Here is a 24,937-nt window from a genome sequence, read left to right on the forward strand (position 1 = left end):
ATTATAGTAGTTACAATGCCTTGCGAAAGTATTCAGCTCCCTGGAACTGTTCAACCTTTTCCCACATATCATGCTTCAAACATAAAGATACCAAATTTAAATTTTTGGTGAAGAATCAACAACAAGTGGAACACAATTGTGAAGTTGAATGAAATTTCTTGGTTATTTTACATTTTTGTGGAAATTTAAAAACTGAAAAGTGGGGCGTGCAATAGTATTCGGCCCCTTTAACTTAATACTTTGTTGCGCCACCTTTTGCTGTGATTACAGGTGCAGTCGCTTGTGGTCTGTCTCTATCAGTTTTGTACATCGAGAGACTGAAATTCTTGCCCATTCTTCCTTGGCAAACAGCTCGAGCTCAGTGAGGTTGGATGGAGATCGTTTGTGAACAGCAGTTTTCGGCTCTTTCCACAGATTCTCGATTGGATTGAGGTCTGGACTCTGACTTGGCCATTCTAACACCTGGACACATTTATTTGTGAACCATTCCATTGTAGATTTTGCTTTATGTTTTGGATCATTATCTTGTTGGAAGACAAATCTCCGTCCCAGTCTCAGGTCTTTTGCAGACTCCAACAGGTTTTCTTCAAAAATGGTCCTATATTTGGCTCCATCCATCTTCCCATCAATTTTAACCATGTTCCCTGTCCCTGCTGAAGAAAAGCAGGCCCAAACCATGATGCTGCCACCACCATGTTTGACAGAGGGGATGATGTGTTCAGGGTGATCAGCTGTGTTGCCTTTAAGCCAAACATATCGTTTGGCATTGTTGCCAAAAAGTTTGATTTTGGTTTCATCTGACCAGAGCACCTTCTACCACATGTTCGGTGTGTCTCCCAGGTGGCTTGTTTCTAACTTTAAGCAACACTTTTTATATCTTTGAGAAATGGCTTTCTTCTTGCCACTCTTCCATAACGGCCAGATTTGTGCAGTGTACGACTGATTGTTGTCCTATGGACAGACTGTCCCACCTCAGCTGTAGATCTCCGCAGTTCATCCAGAGTGATCATGGGCCTCTTGGCTGCATCTCTGATCAGTCTTCTCCCTGTTTGAGATGAAAGTTTAGAGGGACGGCCGGGTCTTGGTAGATTTCCAGTGGTATGATACTCCTTCCATTTCAATATGATCACTTGCACAGTGATCCTTGGGATGTTTAAAGTTTTGGAAATCATTATGTATCCTAATCCGGCTTTAAACTTCTCCACAACAGTATCACGGACCTGCCTGTTGTGTTCCTTGGTCTTCATGATGCTCTCTGTGCTTCAAACAGAACCCTGAGACTATCACAGAGCAGGTGCATTTATACAGAGACTTGATTACACACCGGTGGATTATATTTATCATCATTAGGCATTAAGGACGACATTGGATCATTCAGAGATCCACAATGAACTTCTGGAGTGAGTTTGCTGCACTGAAAGTAAAGGGGCCGAATAATATTGCACGCCTCACTTTTCAGTTTTTGAATTTCCACAAAAAATTTAAAATAACCAATAAATTTCGTTCAACTTCACAATTGTGTTCCACTTGTTGTTGATTCTTCACCAAAAATTTATATTTGGTATCTTTATGTTTGAAGCATGATATGTGGGAAAAGGTTGAAATGTTCCAGGGGACCGAATACTTTCACAAGGCACTGTATACTCTTGTACATAGGAGCAGTATTATAGTAGTTATATTCTTGCACATAGGGGCAGTATTATAGTAATTATTTTTTTTATTATGGGAGCAGTAATATAATAGTTACATTCATGAATATAGTAGACAGAGTTACAGAAAAGTTACAGAAATTATTTTTTTGAACATAGGATATATTATAGCTGTTATATTCTGATCCATGGGGGAGAAAAGGGGAGAGATAAAATAAATCCTAATCTAGTTAATGGTAAGTGTTGATGATTTTCCCCTTTTCACAGTTGTGTAATCTTTTCTCTTGCAGGATGTTACCTACTGAGCTGTTGTCAGGTATAACGTTGATTGTAGGTACTGATCCCTGGATAATCTTGTTGGTGAAGGAACTAGGTCAATACAATAAGAGGTATACATAAAACAAGAAACTATATGCTAAAAAATTAAACAAATGGAATTTTATTATAGCTTATGATTACATAAAATGACTTGTCCTCTATATAAATTGAAGGAGATGGACATACTGCCCATGGAACCCCTTGAAATAAGTATAAAATTATATTGTCTAAGTAGAGATAAAGCAGACCGCATCACTGCTTATGGGTATAGCGACGCCTGCTCTCCTGCGTCTGAAGTTAAACAGCCGGATCTTGGGTGCTCGTGCCTGAAGAGCCAGTGAACAATTCCAGCGTAGGAGCACAAAAACAGAAGAGGCAGCACTCACCAATCCTTCGAGTCAGTATTCTTTATTTGCTTACAAAAACATCTTCACGGCCGGGGGTGCAATTATACAGAGTGCGGCAAGCCTGACGACAGCTGTTTCGCGCCTGCCTGGCCCCAGCATAGCATAGCCCCAGCAACAGTAGCACCAGCAGCTTCAGGAACGAAAGCTACAGTGAAAGGATACGGCAGGAAACATGGGCAGGTCGCTCGCCATGTGGCAGATGATAGCATGGGCTGATGCCCTCAGAACCGTTTGCAAAACGGCTGAGGGAACTCCCAAGTGCGGGAAATCTGGACAGGTAGGATGCTGAGATACCGTGTGACACGGTAGGACCCAGTCTCGAGTCGTGTGACAAGGAGAGGAGTGAAGGGAAAGCTGAAGTGACTTGTATTGTGAAATCTGATGTTAACGATGTAACGGATCTGGATGTGCTGCAAATAAGTGAGAGTAAAGTTTTGTGCTTTGAGTAGTACCTGGACTGTGTCTCTGTTTATTCACAAGCGACTGTAGGAGACCTACAGGAACAGAGGAAAAGTCCTGCCAGCGCTGAAAATGGAGAGGTAAGTAAGCTACCAGGGAAACATGATTTTTATGTAAAGGGAGGCCAGGGCACACAAAGCCCGATAAGCTTATTTCGAACTATGGAAACGGCAACTTGACAATGCTTTGCTATCTTTTTACAGCCTTCTCCTACTTTATAGGCCTCCACCATTTTCATTTTCAGAGTGCAGTAGGCAGCTGCTTAGAAGAACGCATGGCTGCTGTTTTTTAGCACAAGGTTAGAGGAGGCTGGGTTTTCATAATGCTGGGAAATTTGCATCACCTGGACTTTCCTAATGATGATAGTGAATAAGCCATAACCCTATAAGTCTAACTAAGGTCTGAAACTTTGGTCAAAGTTTTCTGAGCATACAAATCTCCAAGGGTACCCAAACTTTTGCATCTGCCCATATTCCTTTTTGTGATTATTAAAATGTAAAAATCTTTTTTTGCCTAAAATAGAAAGGAAATGTGTCATCTGTAACTTTAGCCCTTTTAGAGATCATATCATCTTCAACTTGCTTAACTATTCGGAAATAACAGTAATTTTGATCAGGGGTGCTCAGACTTTTACATGCCACTGTAGTACCCTAAAAGGGAAAGAAGTCATGGAACCGTGGATTGAGAATAGACCTCTTGCTAACTGGACTGAAGTACTGAGCTGTGCTGTGGGGAAGTAGAGAGTAACGGTGAAGATAAAGGACAAGTGAGTAAAGAGGAAGGAATTGGAACTGTGTGTAAAAAATGCCCCGTATTGTGAAAGAAATTATCGTAAAACTCTGTTCCCACTATCTACTGTATGTAATTCCCACCAAGTTATCGTTTAGTAAAAATCTTATCTTTGACTGCTGGTTTCCCTCATTGAACTCTCAAACATCTGGTTCTGGCTAACTCCAGTCATTGGTAACATGCGGCCTGCACAGACGTAGTGTCCCCGTAGCACAGGTCCACACACCCAGCTAGAACCCCCACCCAGGGGCGGATTATCAGAGGGTCAATATGGGTGGTAGCCCAGGGCCCAGTGGTGTGGGGGAGCCCTGGGCTACCACACAGATTGACCCTCTGATAATCCACCCCTGAGTGTGACTGTGAATGCCCGCCGGCATTTATGGGCCCCCGGACCCGGTGGGCAGAGAGAGGGGGCCCGCATATGGCCCCTTCTCATCTGCTCACCAGGACCCTTCCGGAGCTGCGGCAGTTTCCTATTGACGCACGTCAATAGTTAACAGCCGCCAGCCAATTGGAGGCTGGCAGTTGAAGTCGGCCGCAGCGCACACGTCACCGGTGTCTGACGTCATTGTCAGTCGCCGGCGAGTGTGCGCTGCTGGAGGGAGCTCGCCGCCTGGAGCGCTGGTCAGGTGAGGAGAACTCGGTTTGCTTTTTTTTGTTTTGTTTTTTTATAACCTAACGGTGGACACACTGGGGGCAATGCTGGAGGACACACTGGGGCAATGCTGGAGACACTGGGGCAATGCTGGAGACACTGGGGCAGATTGCTGGACACACTGGGGGCAATGCTGGAGGACACACAGGGGTAGATGATTGCTGGAGAAACTGGGGCAAAGCTGGAGACACTGGAGCAATGCTGGAGACACTGGGGCAGATTGCTGGACACACTGGGGCAATGCTGGAGGACACACAGTGGCAGATTGCTGGACACACTGGGGCAGATGATTGCTGGAGACACTGGGTCAATGCTGGAGACACTGGGGCAATGCTGGAGACACTGGGGCAATGCTGGAGACACTGGGGCAGATTGCTGGACACACTGACGGCAATGCCTGACATACTGGGGCAGATTGCTGGACACTGGGGGTAATATGCTGAACACACTGGGGAAATGCTGGAGACACTGGGGCAGATTGCTGGACACTGGGGCAGATTGCTGGACACACTGGGGACAATGCTGGATACTCTGGGGCAATATGCTGGACATACTGGGGCAGATTGTTGAACACACTGTCTGGGGGCAATGCTGGATACACTGGGGCAATGCTGGAGACACTGGGGCAATGCTGGACACACTGGGGCAGATTGCTGGACACACTGCGGGCAATGCTGGACAATTGGACATACTGGGACAGATTGCTGGACACACTGGGGGCAATGCTGGACATACTGGGGCAGATTGCTGGACACACTGGGGGTAATATGCTGGTCACACTGGGGCAGATTGCTGGACACACGGGCAGATTGCTGGACACACTGTCTGGGGGCAATGCTGGACACACTGGGGCAGATTGCTGGACACACTGGGGGCAATATGCTGGAGTCAGACACTGGGGCAGATTGCTGGAGACACTGTCTGGGGGCAATGCTGGACACACTGGGGCAGATTGCTGGACACTGGGGCAATATGCTGGACATACTGGGGCAGATTGCTGGACACACTGGGGGTAATATGCTGGACACACTGGGGCAGATTGCTGTACACACTTGGGGCAGGACTGGAGGCATGGGCAGAATGTAGACACGGGGCATGATTGGAGACACGGGGCAGAATGAAAGACATGGGGCAGGATTGGATCATGGGGCAGGATGGATACGATGGAGACAGATGGGGCAGGATGGGGAGATCATATGGGGTAGAATGGATACTCATGAGTGCAGGATGCGAGAACATATGGCTGAAGTCAGGAATGAGATAAACGGGGCCAGGGTGTGGAATATTATTACCATAGGGGCTAATTAAGGGATATTATTACTGCAGTGATGTACTTATTTTATTTTTTGAGTATACTGTTTTAAATGGGGGGGGGGGTACTGTTACTGTGCAGAGTGACACTATATCGCCTTCTTTTCTTCATGTGGCGTAATGTAGAAGTTGTGAAAAATTAAGTAATGTGTTCTGCAAGCGGAGCTCGAGATAACTGTGTTATTTCCTGCAGAAATGAGTCCTGGCTGGAAGAAATGATGGCGGTCTGTGCTGGATGAAAGATGAAGGACTTCACCTAGAGACGTCACTGGTGAGTCAGTGTTACCTATACACTGACACTATACACTGTATACTATATACAGAGGTCCTGTGTACAATGTCACCAGTGATCACTGTATTACCTATACATTATATACAGAGCTCCTGTGTATAATACCACCAGTGATCTCTGTATTACCTCTACACAAACACTGCATACTAACTACAGATCTCCTGTGAATACTGGCACTTATGGTGATAGTATTGTGTTTTTATTTTTTTTTTATTACTGATCAGTATTGTATTATTCAGTCACTATGTGGTGGTAATATGTGGTCTGGAAATGGTGTTGTGGTATTTGTCCCTTGTATGTGCTATTTGGTCACCAAGTGGTGGTAATATGTGGTCTTGACATGGTGCGGTGGTATTTGTTCCTTGTATGTGATATTATTCGATCACTGTGGTTGTAATTTGTGGTCTGGTCATGGTGCGGTGGTATTTGTTCCTTGTATGTGATATTATTGGTCAAAATATACCTAAATTGTATTGCAGATTTTAACAAATATTTAATAGGTTACAGTAGAGTAGGGCCCGGCCATTTTTCTGGAATAATCTGGTTCGGGTATATCATGACCCCCGTCACATGACCCCCGTCACATGACCCCCGTCACATGACCTCCCGTCACATGACCCCCATCAGATGACCCCCGTCACCGGTCTGAACAGCCCGGGGCCCTGGCTACCCTTAATCCACCCCTGCCCCCACCTTCATATAATATGCGGAAATGTAAGAGATGAGTTTCTCGCCCCTCTCCATATATTTTTTTCCATTTTTTCATTGTATTACAACTGGCCGTAACCCAAGACTGAGGGCCTCAATCACACTGGACTCCAACAAATATGTTGTTCCTTTGTGGACCATAGTTGGTGTCACCTGCCTCACAGAAGACCAAACTGATAGAAAGCTCCAGTGTTTACTGCAGCAAATGTAAGAAAGTCAGAATACAGATAGGAAGTGGTGAAAGGCTCCTCTGTTAGGCCAGACCTAAGGCACAGTCTAATATGCAGATACTTAAGGCAGCCATGGCGAGAATTTCTTAGGCCACTTCCTGCTAAATGTAACTGTAGGACCTTAAGATATCAAAGCCAAGGGCATAAAGTTGCATGTCAGCACACAATAACAATAAAAAATGACAATATTATTTTGGGACATTATTTCCTTCACTCACCCACTCAGTAAAAAGTCCTCCAGCCGGTTTGTAACTTTGTGATATCTACCCATAGAGTGATAGACCAAGGAGTTACACGGGAGCATCCGTGGTCTCACACACTGCCAGATGCCTCCACTAATGGGGTCCTTATATGTGCATACATCTTTTCCTGACACCTCCAGATTACACTCCATCACTTCACTGCTGCCATTAAATTGGAAATACCCATTAAAAGATACCTGAAAAGCAGAAGCAGAAAGGTGGAAGAGAGGAGGATGGGGGAAATAGAAAAATAATATCAATCTCCATCCAGTCGCTCTAGAAAGTCACACAATATGCAATGCGTGATAATGGATGAGAAGTCACATTGAACAAAATACAATGTACTTTGTCTGTAGGGGCAGTATTATAGTAGTTATATTGTTGTACATAGGAGCAGTATTATAGTAGCTATATTCTTGTACAAAGGGGCAGTATTATAGTAGTTATATTCTTGTACATAGGAGCAGTATTATAGTAGTTATATTCTTGTACATAGAGGCAGCATTATAGTAGTTATATTCTTGTACATAGGGGCAGTATTATACTAGTTATATTCTTGTACATAGGGGCAGTATCATAGTAGTTATATTCTTGTACATAAGGGCAGTATTATAGTAGTTATATTCTTGTACATAGGAGCAGTATTATAGTAGTTATATTCTTGTACATATGAGCAGTATTATAGTAGCTATATTCTTGTACAAAGGGGCAGTATTATAGTAGTTATATTCTTGTACATAGGGGGCAGTATTATAGTAGTTATATTCTTGTACATAGGAGCAGTATTATAGTAGTTATATTCTTGTACATATGAGCAGTATTATAGTAGCTATATTCTTGTACAAAGGGGCAGTATTATAGTAGTTATATTCTTGTACACAAGAGCAGTATTATCTATATATATAATTGCCTAAGGGTTTTTCCGTCTGTCTGTCTGTCTGTCTGTCCTGGAAATCCCGCGTCTCTGATTGGTCGAGGCCGTGAGGCCTCGACCAATCAGTGACGAGCACAGCGACGATGATGTCATAAAGGACGTAGAAATCCCACGTTTCTGATTCAGCGACGGGCACAGTATCGACGTAGATGTTATAATGGTTGCCATGGCGACGATGATGTCATAAAGGTTGGCTCGACCAATCAGCGACGGGCACAGTCTGCCACGAATTCTGGAATCATCATTGTCCATATACTACGGGGACATGCATATTCTAGAATACCCGATGCGTTAGAATCGGGCCACAATCTAGTAGTAGTTATATTCTTGTACATAGTGAGCAGTATTATAGCAGTTATATTCTTGTACATAGGAGCAGTATTATAGTAGTTATATTCTTGCTCATAGGAGCAGTATTATTCTTGTACATAGGAGCAGTATTATTGTAGCTATATTCTTGTACATATGAGCAGTATTAATGTAGTTATATTCTTGTACATAGGAGCAGTATTATAGTAGTTATATTCTTGTACATAGTGCCAGTATTAAAGTCGGAATATTCTTGTACATAGGAGCAGTATTATAGTAGTTATATTCTTCTACATAGGCGCTGTATTATAGTAGTTATATTCTTGTACATAGGAGCAGTATTATAGTAGTTATATTCTTGTACATAGGAGCAGTATTATAGTAGTTATATTCTTATACATAGGAGCTGTATTATAGTAGTTATATTCTTGTACATAGGAGCAGTATTATAGTAGTTATATTTTTGTACATAGGGGCAGCATTATAGTAGTTATATTCTTATACATAGGAGCTGTATTATAGTAGTTATATTCTTGTACATAGGAGCAGTATTATAGTCGTTATATTCTTCTACATAGGAGCAGAATTATAATAGTTATATTCTTGTACATAGGAGCAGTATTATAGTAGCTATATTCTTGTCCATAAGGAGCAATATCATAGTAGTTATATTCTTGTACATAGCAGCAGTATTATAGTAGTTATATTCTTGTACATAGGGGGCAGTATTATAGTAGTTATATTCTTGTACATAGAAGCAGTATTATAGTAATTATATTCTTGTACATAGTAGTATTATAGTAGTTATATTCTTGTACATAGGAGCAGTATTATAGTAGTTATATTCTTATACATAGGAGCTGTATTATAGTAGTTATATTCTTGTACATAGGAGCAGTATTATAGTAGTTATATTCTTGTACATAGGAGCAGTATTATAATAGTTATATTCTTGTACATAGGAGCAGTATTATAGTAGCTATATTCTTGTCCATAAGGAACAATATTATTGTAGTTATATTCTTGTACATAGCAGCAGTATTATAGTAGTTATATTCTTGTACATAGGGGGCAGTATTATAGTAGTTATATTCTTGTACATAGAAGCAGTATTATAGTAATTATAATCTTGTACATAGGAGCAGTATTATAGTAGTTATATTCTTGTACATAGTAGTATTATAGTAGTTATATTCTTGTCCATAAGGAGCAGTATTATAGTAGTTATATTCTTGTACATATGAGCAGTATTATAGTAGTTATATTCTTGTACATATGAGCAGTATTATAGTAGTTATATTCTTGTACATATGAGCAGTATTATAGTAGTTATATTCTTGTACATAGGAGCAGTATTATAGTAGTTATATTCTTGTACATAGGAGCAGTATTATAGTAGTAACATTCTTGTACATAGGGGCAGAATTATAGTAGTTATATTCTTGTTCATAGGAGCAGTATTATTCTTGTACATAGGAGCAGTATTATTGTAGCTATATTCTTGTACATATGAGCAGTATTAATGTAGTTATATTCTTGTACATAGGAGCAGTATTATAGTAGTTATATTTTTGTACATAGGGGCAGCATTATAGTAGTTATATTCTTATACATAGGAGCTGTATTATAGTAGTTATATTCTTGTACATAGGAGCAGTATTATAGTCGTTATATTCTTCTACATAGGAGCAGAATTATAATAGTTATATTCTTGTACATAGGAGCAGTATTATAGTAGCTATATTCTTGTCCATAAGGAGCAATATCATAGTAGTTATATTCTTGTACATAGCAGCAGTATTATAGTAGTTATATTCTTGTACATAGGGGGCAGTATTATAGTAGTTATATTCTTGTACATAGAAGCAGTATTATAGTAATTATATTCTTGTACATAGTAGTATTATAGTAGTTATATTCTTGTACATAGGAGCAGTATTATAGTAGTTATATTCTTATACATAGGAGCTGTATTATAGTAGTTATATTCTTGTACATAGGAGCAGTATTATAGTAGTTATATTCTTGTACATAGGAGCAGTATTATAATAGTTATATTCTTGTACATAGGAGCAGTATTATAGTAGCTATATTCTTGTCCATAAGGAACAATATTATTGTAGTTATATTCTTGTACATAGCAGCAGTATTATAGTAGTTATATTCTTGTACATAGGGGGCAGTATTATAGTAGTTATATTCTTGTACATAGAAGCAGTATTATAGTAATTATAATCTTGTACATAGGAGCAGTATTATAGTAGTTATATTCTTGTACATAGTAGTATTATAGTAGTTATATTCTTGTCCATAAGGAGCAGTATTATAGTAGTTATATTCTTGTACATATGAGCAGTATTATAGTAGTTATATTCTTGTACATATGAGCAGTATTATAGTAGTTATATTCTTGTACATATGAGCAGTATTATAGTAGTTATATTCTTGTACATAGGAGCAGTATTATAGTAGTTATATTCTTGTACATAGGAGCAGTATTATAGTAGTAACATTCTTGTACATAGGGGCAGAATTATAGTAGTTATATTCTTGTACATAGAAGCAGTATTATAGTAGTTATATTCTTGTACATAGGAGCAGTATTATAGTAGTTATATTCTTGTACATAGGAGCAGTATTATAGTAGTTATATTCTTGTACATAGGAGCAGTATTATAGTAGTTATATTCTTGTTCATAGGAGCAGTATTATTCTTGTACATAGGAGCAGTATTATTGTAGCTATATTCTTGTACATATGAGCAGTATTAATGTAGTTATATTCTTGTACATAGGAGCAGTATTATAGTAGTTATATTCTTGTACATAGTGCCAGTATTAAAGTCGGAATATTCTTGTACGTAGGAGCAGTATTATAGTAGTTATATTCTTGTACATAGGAGCTGTATTATAGTAGTTATATTCTTGTACATAGGAGCAGTATTATAGTAGTTATATTCTTGTACATAGGGGCAGTATTATAGTAGTTATATTCTTGTACATAGTAGTATTATAGTAGTTATATTCTTGTACATAGGAGCAGTATTATAGTAGTTATATTCTTGTACATAGGAGCAGTATTATAGTAGTTATATTCTTATACATAGGAGCTGTATTATAGTAGTTATATTCTTGTACATAGGAGCAGTATTATAGTAGTTATATTCTTGTACATAGGAGCAGTATTATAGTAGTTATATTCTTGTACATAGTAGTATTATAGTAGTTATATTCTTGTACATAGGAGCAGTATTATAGTAGTTATATTCTTATACATAGGAGCTGTATTATAGTAGTTATATTCTTGTACATAGGAGCAGTATTATAGTAGTTATATTCTTGTACATAGGAGCAGTATTATAATAGTTATATTCTTGTACATAGGAGCAGTATTATAGTAGCTATATTCTTGTCCATAAGGAGCAATATTATAGTAGTTATATTCTTGTACATAGGAGCAGTATTATAGTAGTTATATTCTTGTACATAGGAGCAGTATTATAGTAGTTATATTCTTGTTCATAGGAGCAGTATTATTCTTGTACATAGGAGCAGTATTATTGTAGCTATATTCTTGTACATATGAGCAGTATTAATGTCGTTATATTCTTGTACATAGGAGCAGTATTATAGTAGTTATATTCTTGTACATAGTGCCAGTATTAAAGTCGGAATATTCTTGTACGTAGGAGCAGTATTATAGTAGTTATATTCTTGTACATAGGAGCTGTATTATAGTAGTTATATTCTTGTACATAGGAGCAGTATTATAGTAGTTATATTCTTGTACATAGGGGCAGTATTATAGTAGTTATATTCTTGTACATAGTAGTATTATAGTAGTTATATTCTTGTACATAGGAGCAGTATTATAGTAGTTATATTCTTGTACATAGGAGCAGTATTATAGTAGTTATATTCTTATACATAGGAGCTGTATTATAGTAGTTATATTCTTGTACATAGGAGCAGTATTATAGTAGTTATATTCTTGTACATAGGAGCAGTATTATAGTAGTTATATTCTTGTACATAGTAGTATTATAGTAGTTATATTCTTGTACATAGGAGCAGTATTATAGTAGTTATATTCTTATACATAGGAGCTGTATTATAGTAGTTATATTCTTGTACATAGGAGCAGTATTATAGTAGTTATATTCTTGTACATAGGAGCAGTATTATAATAGTTATATTCTTGTACATAGGAGCAGTATTATAGTAGCTATATTCTTGTCCATAAGGAGCAATATTATAGTAGTTATATTCTTGTACATAGCAGCAGTATTATAGTAGTTATATTCTTGTACATAGGGGGCAGTATTATAGTAGTTATATTCTTGTACATAGAAGCAGTATTATAGTAATTATATTATTGTACATAGGAGCAGTATTATAGTAGTTATATTCTTGTACATAGTAGTATTATAGTAGTTATATTCTTGTCCATAAGGAGCAGTATTATAGTAGTTATATTCTCGTACATAGGAGCAGAATTATAGTAGTTATATTCTTATACATAGGAGCTGTATTATAGTAGTTATATTCTTGTACATAGGAGCAGTATTATAGTAGTTATATTCTTGTACATAGGAGCTGTATTATAGTAGTTATATTCTTGTACATAGGAGCACTATTATAGTAGTTATATTCTTGTACATAGGAGCAGTATTATAATAGTTATATTCTTGTACATAGGAGCAGTATTATAGTAGCTATATTCTTGTCCATAAGGAGCAATATTATAGTAGTTATATTCTTGTACATAGCAGCAGTATTATAGTAGTTATATTCTTGTACATAGGGGGCAGTATTATAGTAGTTATATTCTTGTACATAGAAGCTGTATTATAGTAATTATATTATTGTACATAGGAGCAGTATTATAGTAGTTATATTCTTGTACATAGGAGCAGTATTATAGTAGTTATATTCTTGTACATAGTAGTATTATAGTAGTTATATTCTTGTCCATAAGGAGCAGTATTATAGTAGTTATATTCTCGTACATAGGAGCACTATTATAGCAGTTATATTCTTGTACATATGAGCAGTATTATAGTAGTTATATTCTTGTACATAGGAGCAGTATTATAGTAGTTATATTCTTGTACATAGGAGCAGTATTATAGTAGTTATATTCTTGTACATAGGGGCAGAATTATAGTAGTTATATTCTTGTACATAGGGAGCAGTATTGTAGTCATATTCTTGTACATAGGGGCAGTATTATAGTAGTTATATTCTTGTACATAGTAGTATTATAGTAGTTATATTCTTGTACATAGGAGCAGTATTATAGTAGTTATATTCTTGTACATAGGAGCAGTATTATAGTAGTTATATTCTTATACATAGGAGCTGTATTATAGTAGTTATATTCTTGTACATAGGAGCAGTATTATAGTAGTTATATTCTTGTACATAGGGGCAGTATTATAGTAGTTATATTCTTGTACATAGAAGCAGTATTATAGTAGTTATATTCTTGTCCATAAGGAGCAGTATTATAGTAGTTATATTCTCGTACATAGGAGCAGTATTATAGTAGTTATATTCTTGTACATAGGAGCAGTATTATAGTAGTTATATTCTTGTACATAGGAGCAGTATTATAGTAGTTATATTCTTGTATATAGGAGCAGTATTATAGTAGTTATATTCTTGTACATAGGGGCAGTATTATAGTAGTTATATTCTTGTACATAGAAGCAGTATTATAGTAGTTATATTCTTGTACATAGGGAGCAGTATTGTATTCATATTCTTGTACATAGGAGCAGTATTATAGTAGTTATATTCTTGTACATAGATAGGGGCAGTATTATAGTAGTTATATTCTTGTACATAGGATTAGTATTATAGCAGTTATATTCTTGTACATAGGAGCAGTATCACAGTAGTTATATTCTGTACATAAGGAGCAATATTATAGTAGTTATTTTCTTGTACATAGTGTCAGTATTATAGTAGTTATATTGTTGTACATAGGGGGCAGTATTAAAGTAGTTATATTCTTGTAAATAAAGGCAGTATTATAGTAGTAATATTCTTGTACATAGGGGCAGGATTAAAGTAGTTATATTATTGTACATAGTAGATATTACTATAGCATTTGTATTCTTGTATATACAGTGAGTACGGAAAGTATTCGGACCCCTTTAAATATTTGTCTCTTTGTTTCATTGCAGCCATTTGGTAAATTTAAAAAATTTCATTTTTTTCCCATTAATGTACTCTCTGCACCATATATTGACTGAAAAAAACAGAAATGTAGAAATGTTTGCAAATTTAATAAAAAAGAAAAACTGAAATATCACATTGTCATAAGTATTGAGAACCTTTGCTCAGACACTCATATTTAAGTCTCATGCTGTCCATTTCCTTGTGATCCTCCTTGAGATGGTTCTACTCCTTCATTGGAGTCCAGCTGGCGCACACCAGTCTATATAAGACCTCACAGCTCACAGTGCATGTTAGACCAAATGAGAATCATGAGGTCAAAGGAACTGGCCAAGGAGCTCAGAGACAGAATTGTGGCAAGGCTCAGAGCTGGCCAAGGTTACAACAGAATTTCTGCAGTACTCCTAAGAGCACAGTGGCCTCCATAATCCTTAAATGGAAGAAGTTTGGGACCATCAGAAGTCTTTCCAGACATGGCCGTCCAGCCAAACTGAGCAATCGTGGGAGAACAGCCTTGAAGGACTCAACACACATGAAGGACTCCTAGACTATGAGAAATAAAATTCTCTGGTCTGATGAGATGAAGATAGACCTTTTTAGTGATTAATCTGAGTGCTATGTGTGGAGAAAATAAAAGGCACTGCTCATCTCCTGCCCAATACAATCCCAACAGGGAAACGTGGTGGCAGCATCATGCTATGGGGGTGTTTTTTATCTGCAGGGACAGGATGACTGGTTGTCATTGAAGGAAACATGAATACGGCCAAGAACAGAGATGAAAACCTCTTCCAGAGTTAACTTTCCAACAAGACAATAGTAGTGACCCAGTCCAGAGTGTGTCCTTCCCTTTAAGTAATCCTGCATTGTGAGTAGCTTCTGTACACTACAGCTCACTCTCTAACTGCCCCTCTACATTGTTCCCTGCATTTGTGAGCAGTAATTCTCCATTTCTAGTCACCTCCATTTTAGATGCAAGGCCTTTCTCATTTGCTGTGTTCTGGTGTCATTTAATTGTGAAAGTGTACAATGACTCATAATTATTGTTTTGTAAGGATCGGAGATGTGAATCCGGTGTCCTATTGGCCATCTCCTAGTCACATGGTCAATAGGAGGAGCTGTTTTCCAGGAAAGTCTAGAATGTTCTTTAGTCTGAGAGATGCCCACAGGGAGAGCAGAACACACGCGGAGGCTGTTTTCACTACAAGATCTCCTGCAGGCCTAAGAGCCTGGGTTCCCTATAAACCTCTACAGACATCATTCTAAAGTCTTTCTGACTGGAATCACCTCAGATTTTACAATTACCTATAAGTGTCATCATGCTAAAGTCTTTCTGACTGGAATCACCTCAGATTTTACAATTACCTATAAGTGTCATCATGCTAAAGTCTTTCTGACTGGAATCACCTCAGATTTTACAATTACCTATAAGTGTCATCATGCTAAAGTCTTTCTGACTGGAATCAGCTCAGATTTTACATTTACCTATAAGTGTCATCATGCTAAAGTCTTTCTGACTGGAATCAGCTCAGATTTTACATTTACCTATAAGTGACATCATGCTAAAGGCTTTCTGACTGGAATCAGCTCAGATTTTACATTTACCTATAAGTGACATCATGCTAAAGTCTTTCTGACTGGAATCAGCTCAGATTTTACATTTACCTATAAGTGACATCATGCTAAAGTCTTTCTGACTGGAATCAGCTCAGATTTTACAATTACCTAAAAGTGTCATCATGCTAAAGGCTTTTTGACTGGAATCACCTCAGATTTTACAATTACCTATAAGTGACATCATGCTAAAGGCTTTCTGACTGGAATCACCTCAGATTTTACATTTACCTATAAGTACTTGTGCACCTGCCGTGACACACTGTGGCGTTAACCACGAGTACAGGTCTGTAACCTCTCATTGCTGCGTCTACCTCCTCCTGTAAGTTATCAAAAGACACTGTCCAGTGCTCTTAAAGCTCCAGACCCCAATCACATCTCAGCATCTAAGTGTGAACTGTAATTGCCGTGGACTACCCATGAGAGACTGTTCTTTATTTGTTCCAAGTTATAATTCCCGTTCCCGCTGAAGTAAAAGCAACTGTTATCCCCAAGACCGGTGTGTGTGTTATAATTCCTTCGGCTGAGGACACCGTGTGGTGGTGGATAGCAGGGAACATTCGGCCTGGTCATAACACAATGACACTAAGCACACAGCTAAAATAACAAAAGAGTGGCTTCAGAACAACTCTGTGACCATTCTTGACTGGACCAGCCAGAGCCCTGACCTAAACCCAACTGAGCATCTCTGGAGAGACCTGAAAATGGCGTCCACCAACGTTCATCATCCAACCTAACGGAACTGGAGAGGATCTGCAAGGAAGAATGGCCGAGGATCCCCAAATCCAGGGGTGAAAAACATGTTGCATCATTCCCAAGAAGACTCATGGCTGTACTAGCTCAAAAGGGGCTTCTACTCAATACTGAGCAAAGGGTCTGAATACTTATTACCATGTGTTATTTCCGTTTTTCTTTTTTTTAATAAATTTGCAAAAATTTCAACATTTCTGTTTTTTTTCAGTCAAGATGGGGTGCAGAGTGTACAGTAATGAAAAAAAAGAACTAATTCGAATTTACCAAATGGCAGCAATGAAACAAAGAGTGAAAAATGTAAAGGGGTCTGAATACTTTCCGTACCCACTGTTGGTGGCCAAATGATGATAGTAATAATCTTGTACATGCTGTAGTGGACAGAATGATTGTAGTCTGTTAGGGCTAACGGAAAGCACTGAGTAAATATAGATGTTTTATTGAAATTGATGCGTTCGCAGCCCGGGTTCCACCATGCAGGAGAACCTGCTGCTAGCAAACGGCAGAACTATATGGCGGTATGAACTAGCTCTGTTATTTCACAGAGTAGCCGTGAAAGCAAAGCACTGCGCCTTGTTAGACTTCACAGAGGCACAGGCTAACTACCCAACTGAGAGCAGTCAGTGGTCATGCATGCACACAAAACTACTCGCTGGAGGTGCCAGCATTCTAGGGGCTTATTTCAGCCAGGTGCCTGAATACATACAAACACAATCTCTTCGCCGGAGTTGCCAGCATTCTAGGGGCTTATTTCAGCCGGGTCCCTGAACACAATCTTACATGACCACACTGGCGCAAAGCCTATAACATAGAAAGATACTAGCGCATGGCCGTGCGGCCATGCGAGCCTTAAATAGTTGCAGCACGTACAGGACCTTCCTAGAAGGACCAATGAGAGGCTGCCACAGAGCCTGAGCACCTACAGGACCTTCCTGAAGGACCAATGGCTTTAGCTGCAGTATCTGAACATGTGACCCTCGATCTCCACTGAGAGATCTTACTCTGGGCATGCTCAGAACAAGAAAAGCAGGACTTAATCCCAGAAGTATCTGCTCGCCACTGCCCAGCACTGACTTCAATGGCAGAAGCAGGAAAAGCAGCAGTAACTCTTTGTACAGAGTCAGACTGAGCGAGACGCTGGGACTGGTGTCTCCGCTGAGCAGGCTCCACTGCGGCAGGAGAAGAATGGGAGACCGCAGCGGAGATGGCCCGAGATTCCCCCTGTGCAGAGGCGGGAACTCGACCCCTAACATAGTTTTTCCTTTTCACATAATGGGCAGGTTAATAATTATGCTGCATTTATTTATACAGGCTTTGGAGAAGTAGAAATATGTAAAAACAAATTATTTCCTTAATTTTCATGCTTGATGACCTCTGTGATACATTCTGAGGTAAGAGGAGAAGGAAATTTTACTAAACCAAAAGACTAAATGTTTGTGAATCCTGTTACTGTTTATGAATCTGCTGGGCTTCCTCTCTTGTACATTACCTTTTCTGGAAATTCCTCTCTTTTCTTCTTCAGAACATCAGCAGCTTCACTGGAATGAATCAGTCTGATCTGCACTTGAGCTTTCCCTGGCCATGGAAAAAGGAATGTCGCCAAATATCTTCCATTATTATAGTCCTTGACTTGTCCGGTCACTCCAGCTTTAAGCGCTGGTGAGTGGAGCTTTGCCCTGAAGAAGTCTCCACCATATTGCTTTTGTTGACCATTGTGATCCCGAGCTGTGATGATCACTTCCAGTTTCTCCCCAACTCTATATACTTCCCGTGGACTCAGTAGTTTATAATTACATTTATTAGGACTGGTAGAGAAGTTATAATGTCTGACAGGAGATGGGGGTCCAGGCCAATCAATAAGCTTTAATACATTTTTGAACTTGGGGTTAATGGTGTGCGTAGACACAGTTGTAGTTTGGTGGATGCTGATAGGAATCTGCTTCTTAGGGGATGGTAGTTTATATTTTTTCATAGCATCCATATTTAGGAAGCTGAAAATAAACTAAAAAGTTTATACATTAGAAAATTCTGAAAAACATGTTAAAGACCAACTGATGCAGACAATGCTTGTTAATCACTGATTAGAACCACCCATTGGGCTGCTAGCCCTAGAAAGATCAAGTCTTTAGGAGAATAAAGTTTGCGTTCAACCAAACCTTTTCCCACAAACAAACATAGCAATCTACTGATATTTTCCTCATCTATAACATGGAACAGCAGCATAGATGGCATTATACAGAAGTACTGAGCAGTGTAGCTGTGAATCCAGCACTGGAGTAACAAGTATCAACAGTATATGTGTCTCTCTGCCAGTTCCATGTGTGTATCCCAGAGATGATCACATTTAAAAAAAAAAAAAACAATTCCAGGTTCAGCAAATTTTCCCCAAAAATTTGATTTCCAGTAAATGAATCCCAAATCATCGCAAATCACAATAGTTCAAAACCTCTAATTTTCCTGTAAAGACGTGTAACACTCTGAGGTCTCCTAGTACTGTATTCAGTAGAGCTGAAATTGGAAGACTGCAGAGAGAGCAGTATCCCTTGGCCCCTGACTTTGGGTGCTCTACCCTTAACTGTATCGGTGTGCAGGTCCGGCATCAACACCCGGCGCACCATGGGGGCCCTGTGCTAATGCCAGTGCCGGCATAAGCCAATGCCCCCCCCTCGATTGATCAGGGTCCTGACACTTGCTATACTTACCGCTGCCCCACTGCGGCGTCTTCTGCATCTTCTGACTGTGACATTCAGGTCAGAGGCCTCGATGACATTACTATTGTGCTCTCTCTGCCTGAGCAGTCACAGTGCAGAAAGCCGGAAGATGGCAACGCGGTGGAGTGGGGAGAGTCCGGAGAAGTGCAGCGGCCAGCAAGCAGAGGTGAGTATTTCTTTTTTTTATGTTTGGAGCATCATATATGGGGCCCATTATCCACTTGAACATCATATATGGGGCCCATCATACACTAGAGCATTATATACGGGTCCATTATACACTTGAGCATCATACAGTGGGGGAAATAATTGATCTCTTGTTGATTTTGTAAGTTTGGCCATTGACAAAGACATGAATAGTGTATAATTTTAAGGGTAGGTTAATTTTAACATTGAGAGATAGAATATCAAAAATAAAATCCAGAAAATCACATTGTATAAATTATATAAATTTATTGGCATTTTGCAGTGAGAAATAATTATTTGATCCCTCTGGCAAACAAGACTTAGTACTTGGTGGCACAAAACTTTTTGGCAAGCACAGCAGTCAGACATTTTTTGTAGTTGATAATGAGGAATTTTGGTCCACTCCTCTTTGCAGATCATCTCTAAATCATTAAGATGTTGAGGCTCTCGTTTGGCAACTTGGGAGCTTCAACTCCCTCCATAAGTTTTCTATAGGATTAAGGTCTGGAGATTGGCTAGGCCACTCCATGACCTTAATGTGCTTCTTTTTGAGCCACTCCTTTATTGCCTTGGCTGTATGTTTTGGGTCATTGTCTTGCTGGAAGATTGAGCCATGACCCATTTTTAATATCCTGTATCCTGGCGGAGGGAAGAAGGTTGTCACTCAGGATTTTACGGTACATGACTCCATTCATTCTCCCACTGATGCGGTGAAGTAGTCCTGTGCCCTTAGCAGAGAAACACCCCCAAAAATTAATGTTTCCACCTCCATGATTGACAGTGGGGATGGTGTTCTTTGGGTCATAGGCAGCATTTCTCTTCCTCCAAACACGGCAAGTTGAGTTAATGTCAAAGAGCTTAATTTTTGTCTCATCTGACCACAGCACCTTCTCCCAATTACAGAATCATCCAGGTGTTGATTGGCAAACTTCAGATGGGCCTGCACATGTGCCTTCTTGAGCAGGGGGACCTTGTGGGCACTGCAGGATCTTAAACATTTATGGTGTAATGTGTTACCAATGGTTTTCTTTTTGACTGTAGTCCTAGCTGCCTTGAGATCATTAACAAATTTCCCCGTGTAGTATTAGGCTGATCTCTCACCTTCCTCATGATCAAGGATACCCCACGAGGAGAGAATTTGCATGGTGCCCCAGATCAATGTCGATTTACAGTCATTTTGTATTTCGTCCATTTTCTTACAATTTTTACTATTGCACTAACAGTTGTCTCCTTCTCACCCAGCGTCTTACTTATGGGTTTTTTAACTAATGGGTTTGTAACTAATAAGTCATGTCAGACTAACTTAATTTTCCTTCTATGACAAAATCACTGACTGGGTGGATCAGGGAAATGCTGTAGATATAGTATATGTTGACTTCAGCAAAGCATTTGACAAAGTATCTCACACCATCCTTATTGAAAAAATGACTAAGTATGGAATGGACAAGGCAACTGTTAGGTGGATCCATAACTGGCTTAGTGATTGGACCCAAAGAGTGGTCGTAAACGGCTGCACATCCAGTTGGAAGAATGTCTCAAGTGGGGTACCACAGGGTTGTGTCATGGGCCCTGTATTGTTCAACATCTTTGTCAATGTTTTAAATGAAGGAATTGAGGGTACACTGATTAAATTAGGGATAGCTAATACTAAAGAGGAGAGAGAGAGGATTCAAAAATATATACTGTAAATAAACTGGAGCAGTGGGAAGCAACTAACAGAATGGTTTTTAACATGGAAAAATGCAAAGTACTACATCTGGGCAATAAAAATGAAAAAGCATATACAGAATGGGAAGAATAGGGCTAAGCAACAGCACAAGTGAAAAAGACTTGGGTATACTAACAGATCACAGACTGAGCATGAGTCAACATGATGCAGCAGCAAAAAAGGCAAATGCAATTCTGGGATGTTATAACAGAAGCATACAGTCTAGATCACGTGAAGTCATTATTGGGCACAACATTTTAAAAAATACATCAACAAACTCGAGCAAGTTCAGAGAAGAGCAACCACAATGCTGACCGGTCTGCAAACTATGTCCTATGAGGAACGGCTACAGGATTTGGAAATGTTTACCTTGCAAAAAAGAAGATTGAGAAAAGACATAGCTGTCTACAAATATCTCAAGGCCTGTCACATTGTAGAAGGATCATCTTTATTCTCATGTGAGCAGGATGCAGTAACGAATAGGCGGCAGAGCAAAGGTTAAGATACAGTAAAGTTTAACAAGGGCATGCAAAAAAATCCCAATGGAATAAGAAAAATGAGAGCACTCACCATCCTAAAAATTAGTCCTTCATTGAAACGGAAGAATCTTCAGCAGGGGAGAATGTGAATTGTGACAGACGACAGCCGATCCCGGGAATGCCTCCCAGTTGGCCAGTCTGTAACAAGAACTGGCTCAACAGCGAAACACTCAAGCCCATATCCTAAGTTACATGGCCTCTGTGGACACTCGGCTTCTCTTCTTGCAGTCTGCCGCATCAGCTCCTGTTCCAGCCTCGGCTCCTCATCCTCATCCCCGTCTGGCTAAACCACCACGTTATAACGGTGATCCCAAATTATGTCGGGGATTCTTAAATCAATGTCACCTCCATTTTGAGCTTTTGCCTTTACCATACCCTACTGATCTTGCCAAGGTAGCCTTCATAATTTCTCACCTGGAGGGAGATGCGTAGGCCTGGGTAAATCCTCTTTGGGAGCGTGACGACCCTGTGGTCTCGCAACTAGCTAATTTTTTAGAGACTTTTCATCGATTATTCGACAAGCCAGGTCGCCTGGCCTCTACCACTGAGTCTTTATTTAATTTGCATCAGGGGTCTCTAACTGTAGGTCAGTACACTATTCAGTTCCGTACCCTGTCCTCCGATTTAGGTTGGAATAATGAAGCTCTGGTGGGAGCATTCTGGCGAGGTTTATCTGGGCGTATTAAGGATGAGCTAGCGGGTCGCGATGCCCCAACCATTTTGGAGGATCAGATTTCTTTGGCTACCCGTATTGATCTTCGTTTTCAGGAGAGAGCCCATGAAAGAAGGTTTCCTCGGCCTTCACTGTCTTCACGTAGACCACCTAGTCCTCGTCTCAGGTTGACCACCTCAGTACTGGCACCGGAGCCGATGCAAATCGATCAGCTCAAAATGTCTGAACAACGTCGCCAAGAGAGACGCACCCAAGGTCTTTGTTTTTACTGCATAAGTGCCTCTCATCTTCTTCGCGCTTGTCCGGAACGGCAGGAAAACTCCTCCGCCTAAGCCAGCTAAGAGAGCCCTCCCTAGGTGCATGTGATACCTCTCTACCCCTCACTCTTTCAGTTTTGTTGCATGCTTCTGGCAAACCCTTTTCTTTACTAGCCTATATTGACTTCGGTGCTGCGGGAAATTTTCTTAGTTTAGAAGAGGTTAGTAAATTTTCTGTCCCCGTTAGGACTTTAGAAAAACCCCTCTTCCTCGCCTCTGTGGATGGCAAGCCCCTGCAGGAGACTATAACTCAAGTCACGCAGATAGTGGAGCTCCAGGTAGGGGTCCTGCATAAGGAAAAAATTGTGTTTTATGTTTTAGCCAGTATTTCACATTCAGTTCTTCTCGGTCTACCTTGGTTGCGGACCCACGAGCCCACCGTGGACTGGCATAATGGCAACATTCTACATTGGGGGGATTCCTGTCAGGCTCCGTGTCTGCTGCCGGTGCGTCCTGTTGGTGTTCTTCATTCTTCCCCCATTCCTTCTGGCTTGCCCTCAGTATACAGTTCTTTCTCAGTTGTCTTCGACAAGAGGGAGATGGAGAATCTTCCTCTGCATCGACCCTACAATAGATCTCATTCCTGACACCATGCCATCTTGAGGAAGAATCTATCCTCTCTCTCATGAAGAAACTCAAGCCATGTCGGAGTATGTTCGAGAAAGTCTTGCTAGAGGTTTCATCTGGAAATCCTCTTCCACTGCCGGAGCAGGCTTCTTTTTCCTTAAGAAGAAGGATGGCTCTCTTCGTCCATGCATTGATTATAAAGGTCTAAACAACATTACGGTGAAGAACAAATACCCGTTGCCACTTATTCCAGAGCTCTTTGATCATCTTAGAGGAGCAGGAATATTTACTAAGCTTGATCTTCGAGGAGCCTATAACCTGGTTCGTATCCATGCAGGGGATGAGTGGAAGACCGCATTAAACACCCACGACGGTCACTACAAATATCTGGCTATGCCTTTCGGCCTTTGTAACGCTCCTGCTGTATTTCAAGAATTCGTAAACGATGTCTTCCGAGATAGCCTCTATTCTAGTGGCGTAGTCTACCTTGACGACATCCTCGTCTTCTCTCCTGATCTCTCCACTCATCGACTTGACATCCATCTGGTTCTACAATGTATAAGTGAGAATCAACTAGATTGAGAAGTGTGTCTTTGAGCAGTCCAGTATACCCTTCCTTGGGTTTATAGTCTCGAATTCTGGTCTGAAGATGGATACTCCAAAGGTGTCAGCCATTCTCGACTGGCCACGGCCCGTTGGGGTAAAAGCCATTCAACGTTTTCTTGGCTTTGACAATTATTAAAAAAAATGTGATATCAGGAAATATATCAATTTTTCTACCAGAGGTGTCATTTACCATGCCACCTGCCCCTGTGGTAAAATTTATATCGGCCTCACTACTCGTGAACTCAAGGTCCGGATTAGAGAACATTGCAGAGACATTGAGAAGGCTAGAACCAGTGAGGACGACTTTAGTTCAAAAACTCTACCCCACCACTTCAAGATGTTTCAAAATTGTAGTACTGTGGGTCTTGTGGTGAGGGGTATTGATTCGGTTTCCATGGGGGTGGCAACTTAAGTAGACTCCTAGCACAGATCGAAAGTCGCTGGATATATGGGTTGGGTACCATGGCCCCCAGGGGTTAAATGAAAGCTTAGGCTTTGGTGCCTTTTTGTAGATATTTTGACATCTGTTTATCCGATATTGTTTTATGGGTTTTGGGTGTTTTTATTTATATATGTTTGCATTGTTCTTTTGCTAATTATTTTCCTGTTTTTATATCATTATATTAGTGCATCTCAGTCTCATAGTGCATTTCAGCCTTATTAATTTGTCTGCAATTATTTGCTTTCTGCATGGTGAAAAGTATATGCCTATACTGCACAAAGGGCCTTGCAATGGACATTCATTTCTAACACAGAACGAACTCCATCTCTTACCTGGAATTAT

At 39.9% G+C, this 24,937-nt stretch overlaps 1 pseudogene; it reads right to left on the minus strand.

Moving 5' to 3' along the window:
- The window catches only part of LOC138677328 (NXPE family member 3-like), a 52,648-nt pseudogene that overhangs the window by 8,619 nt on the left and 19,092 nt on the right, over nt 1-24,937 (minus strand).

Source organism: Ranitomeya imitator, chromosome 4, assembly GCF_032444005.1.
Source record: "Ranitomeya imitator isolate aRanImi1 chromosome 4, aRanImi1.pri, whole genome shotgun sequence".
Lineage (NCBI taxonomy): Eukaryota > Metazoa > Chordata > Amphibia > Anura > Dendrobatidae > Ranitomeya > Ranitomeya imitator.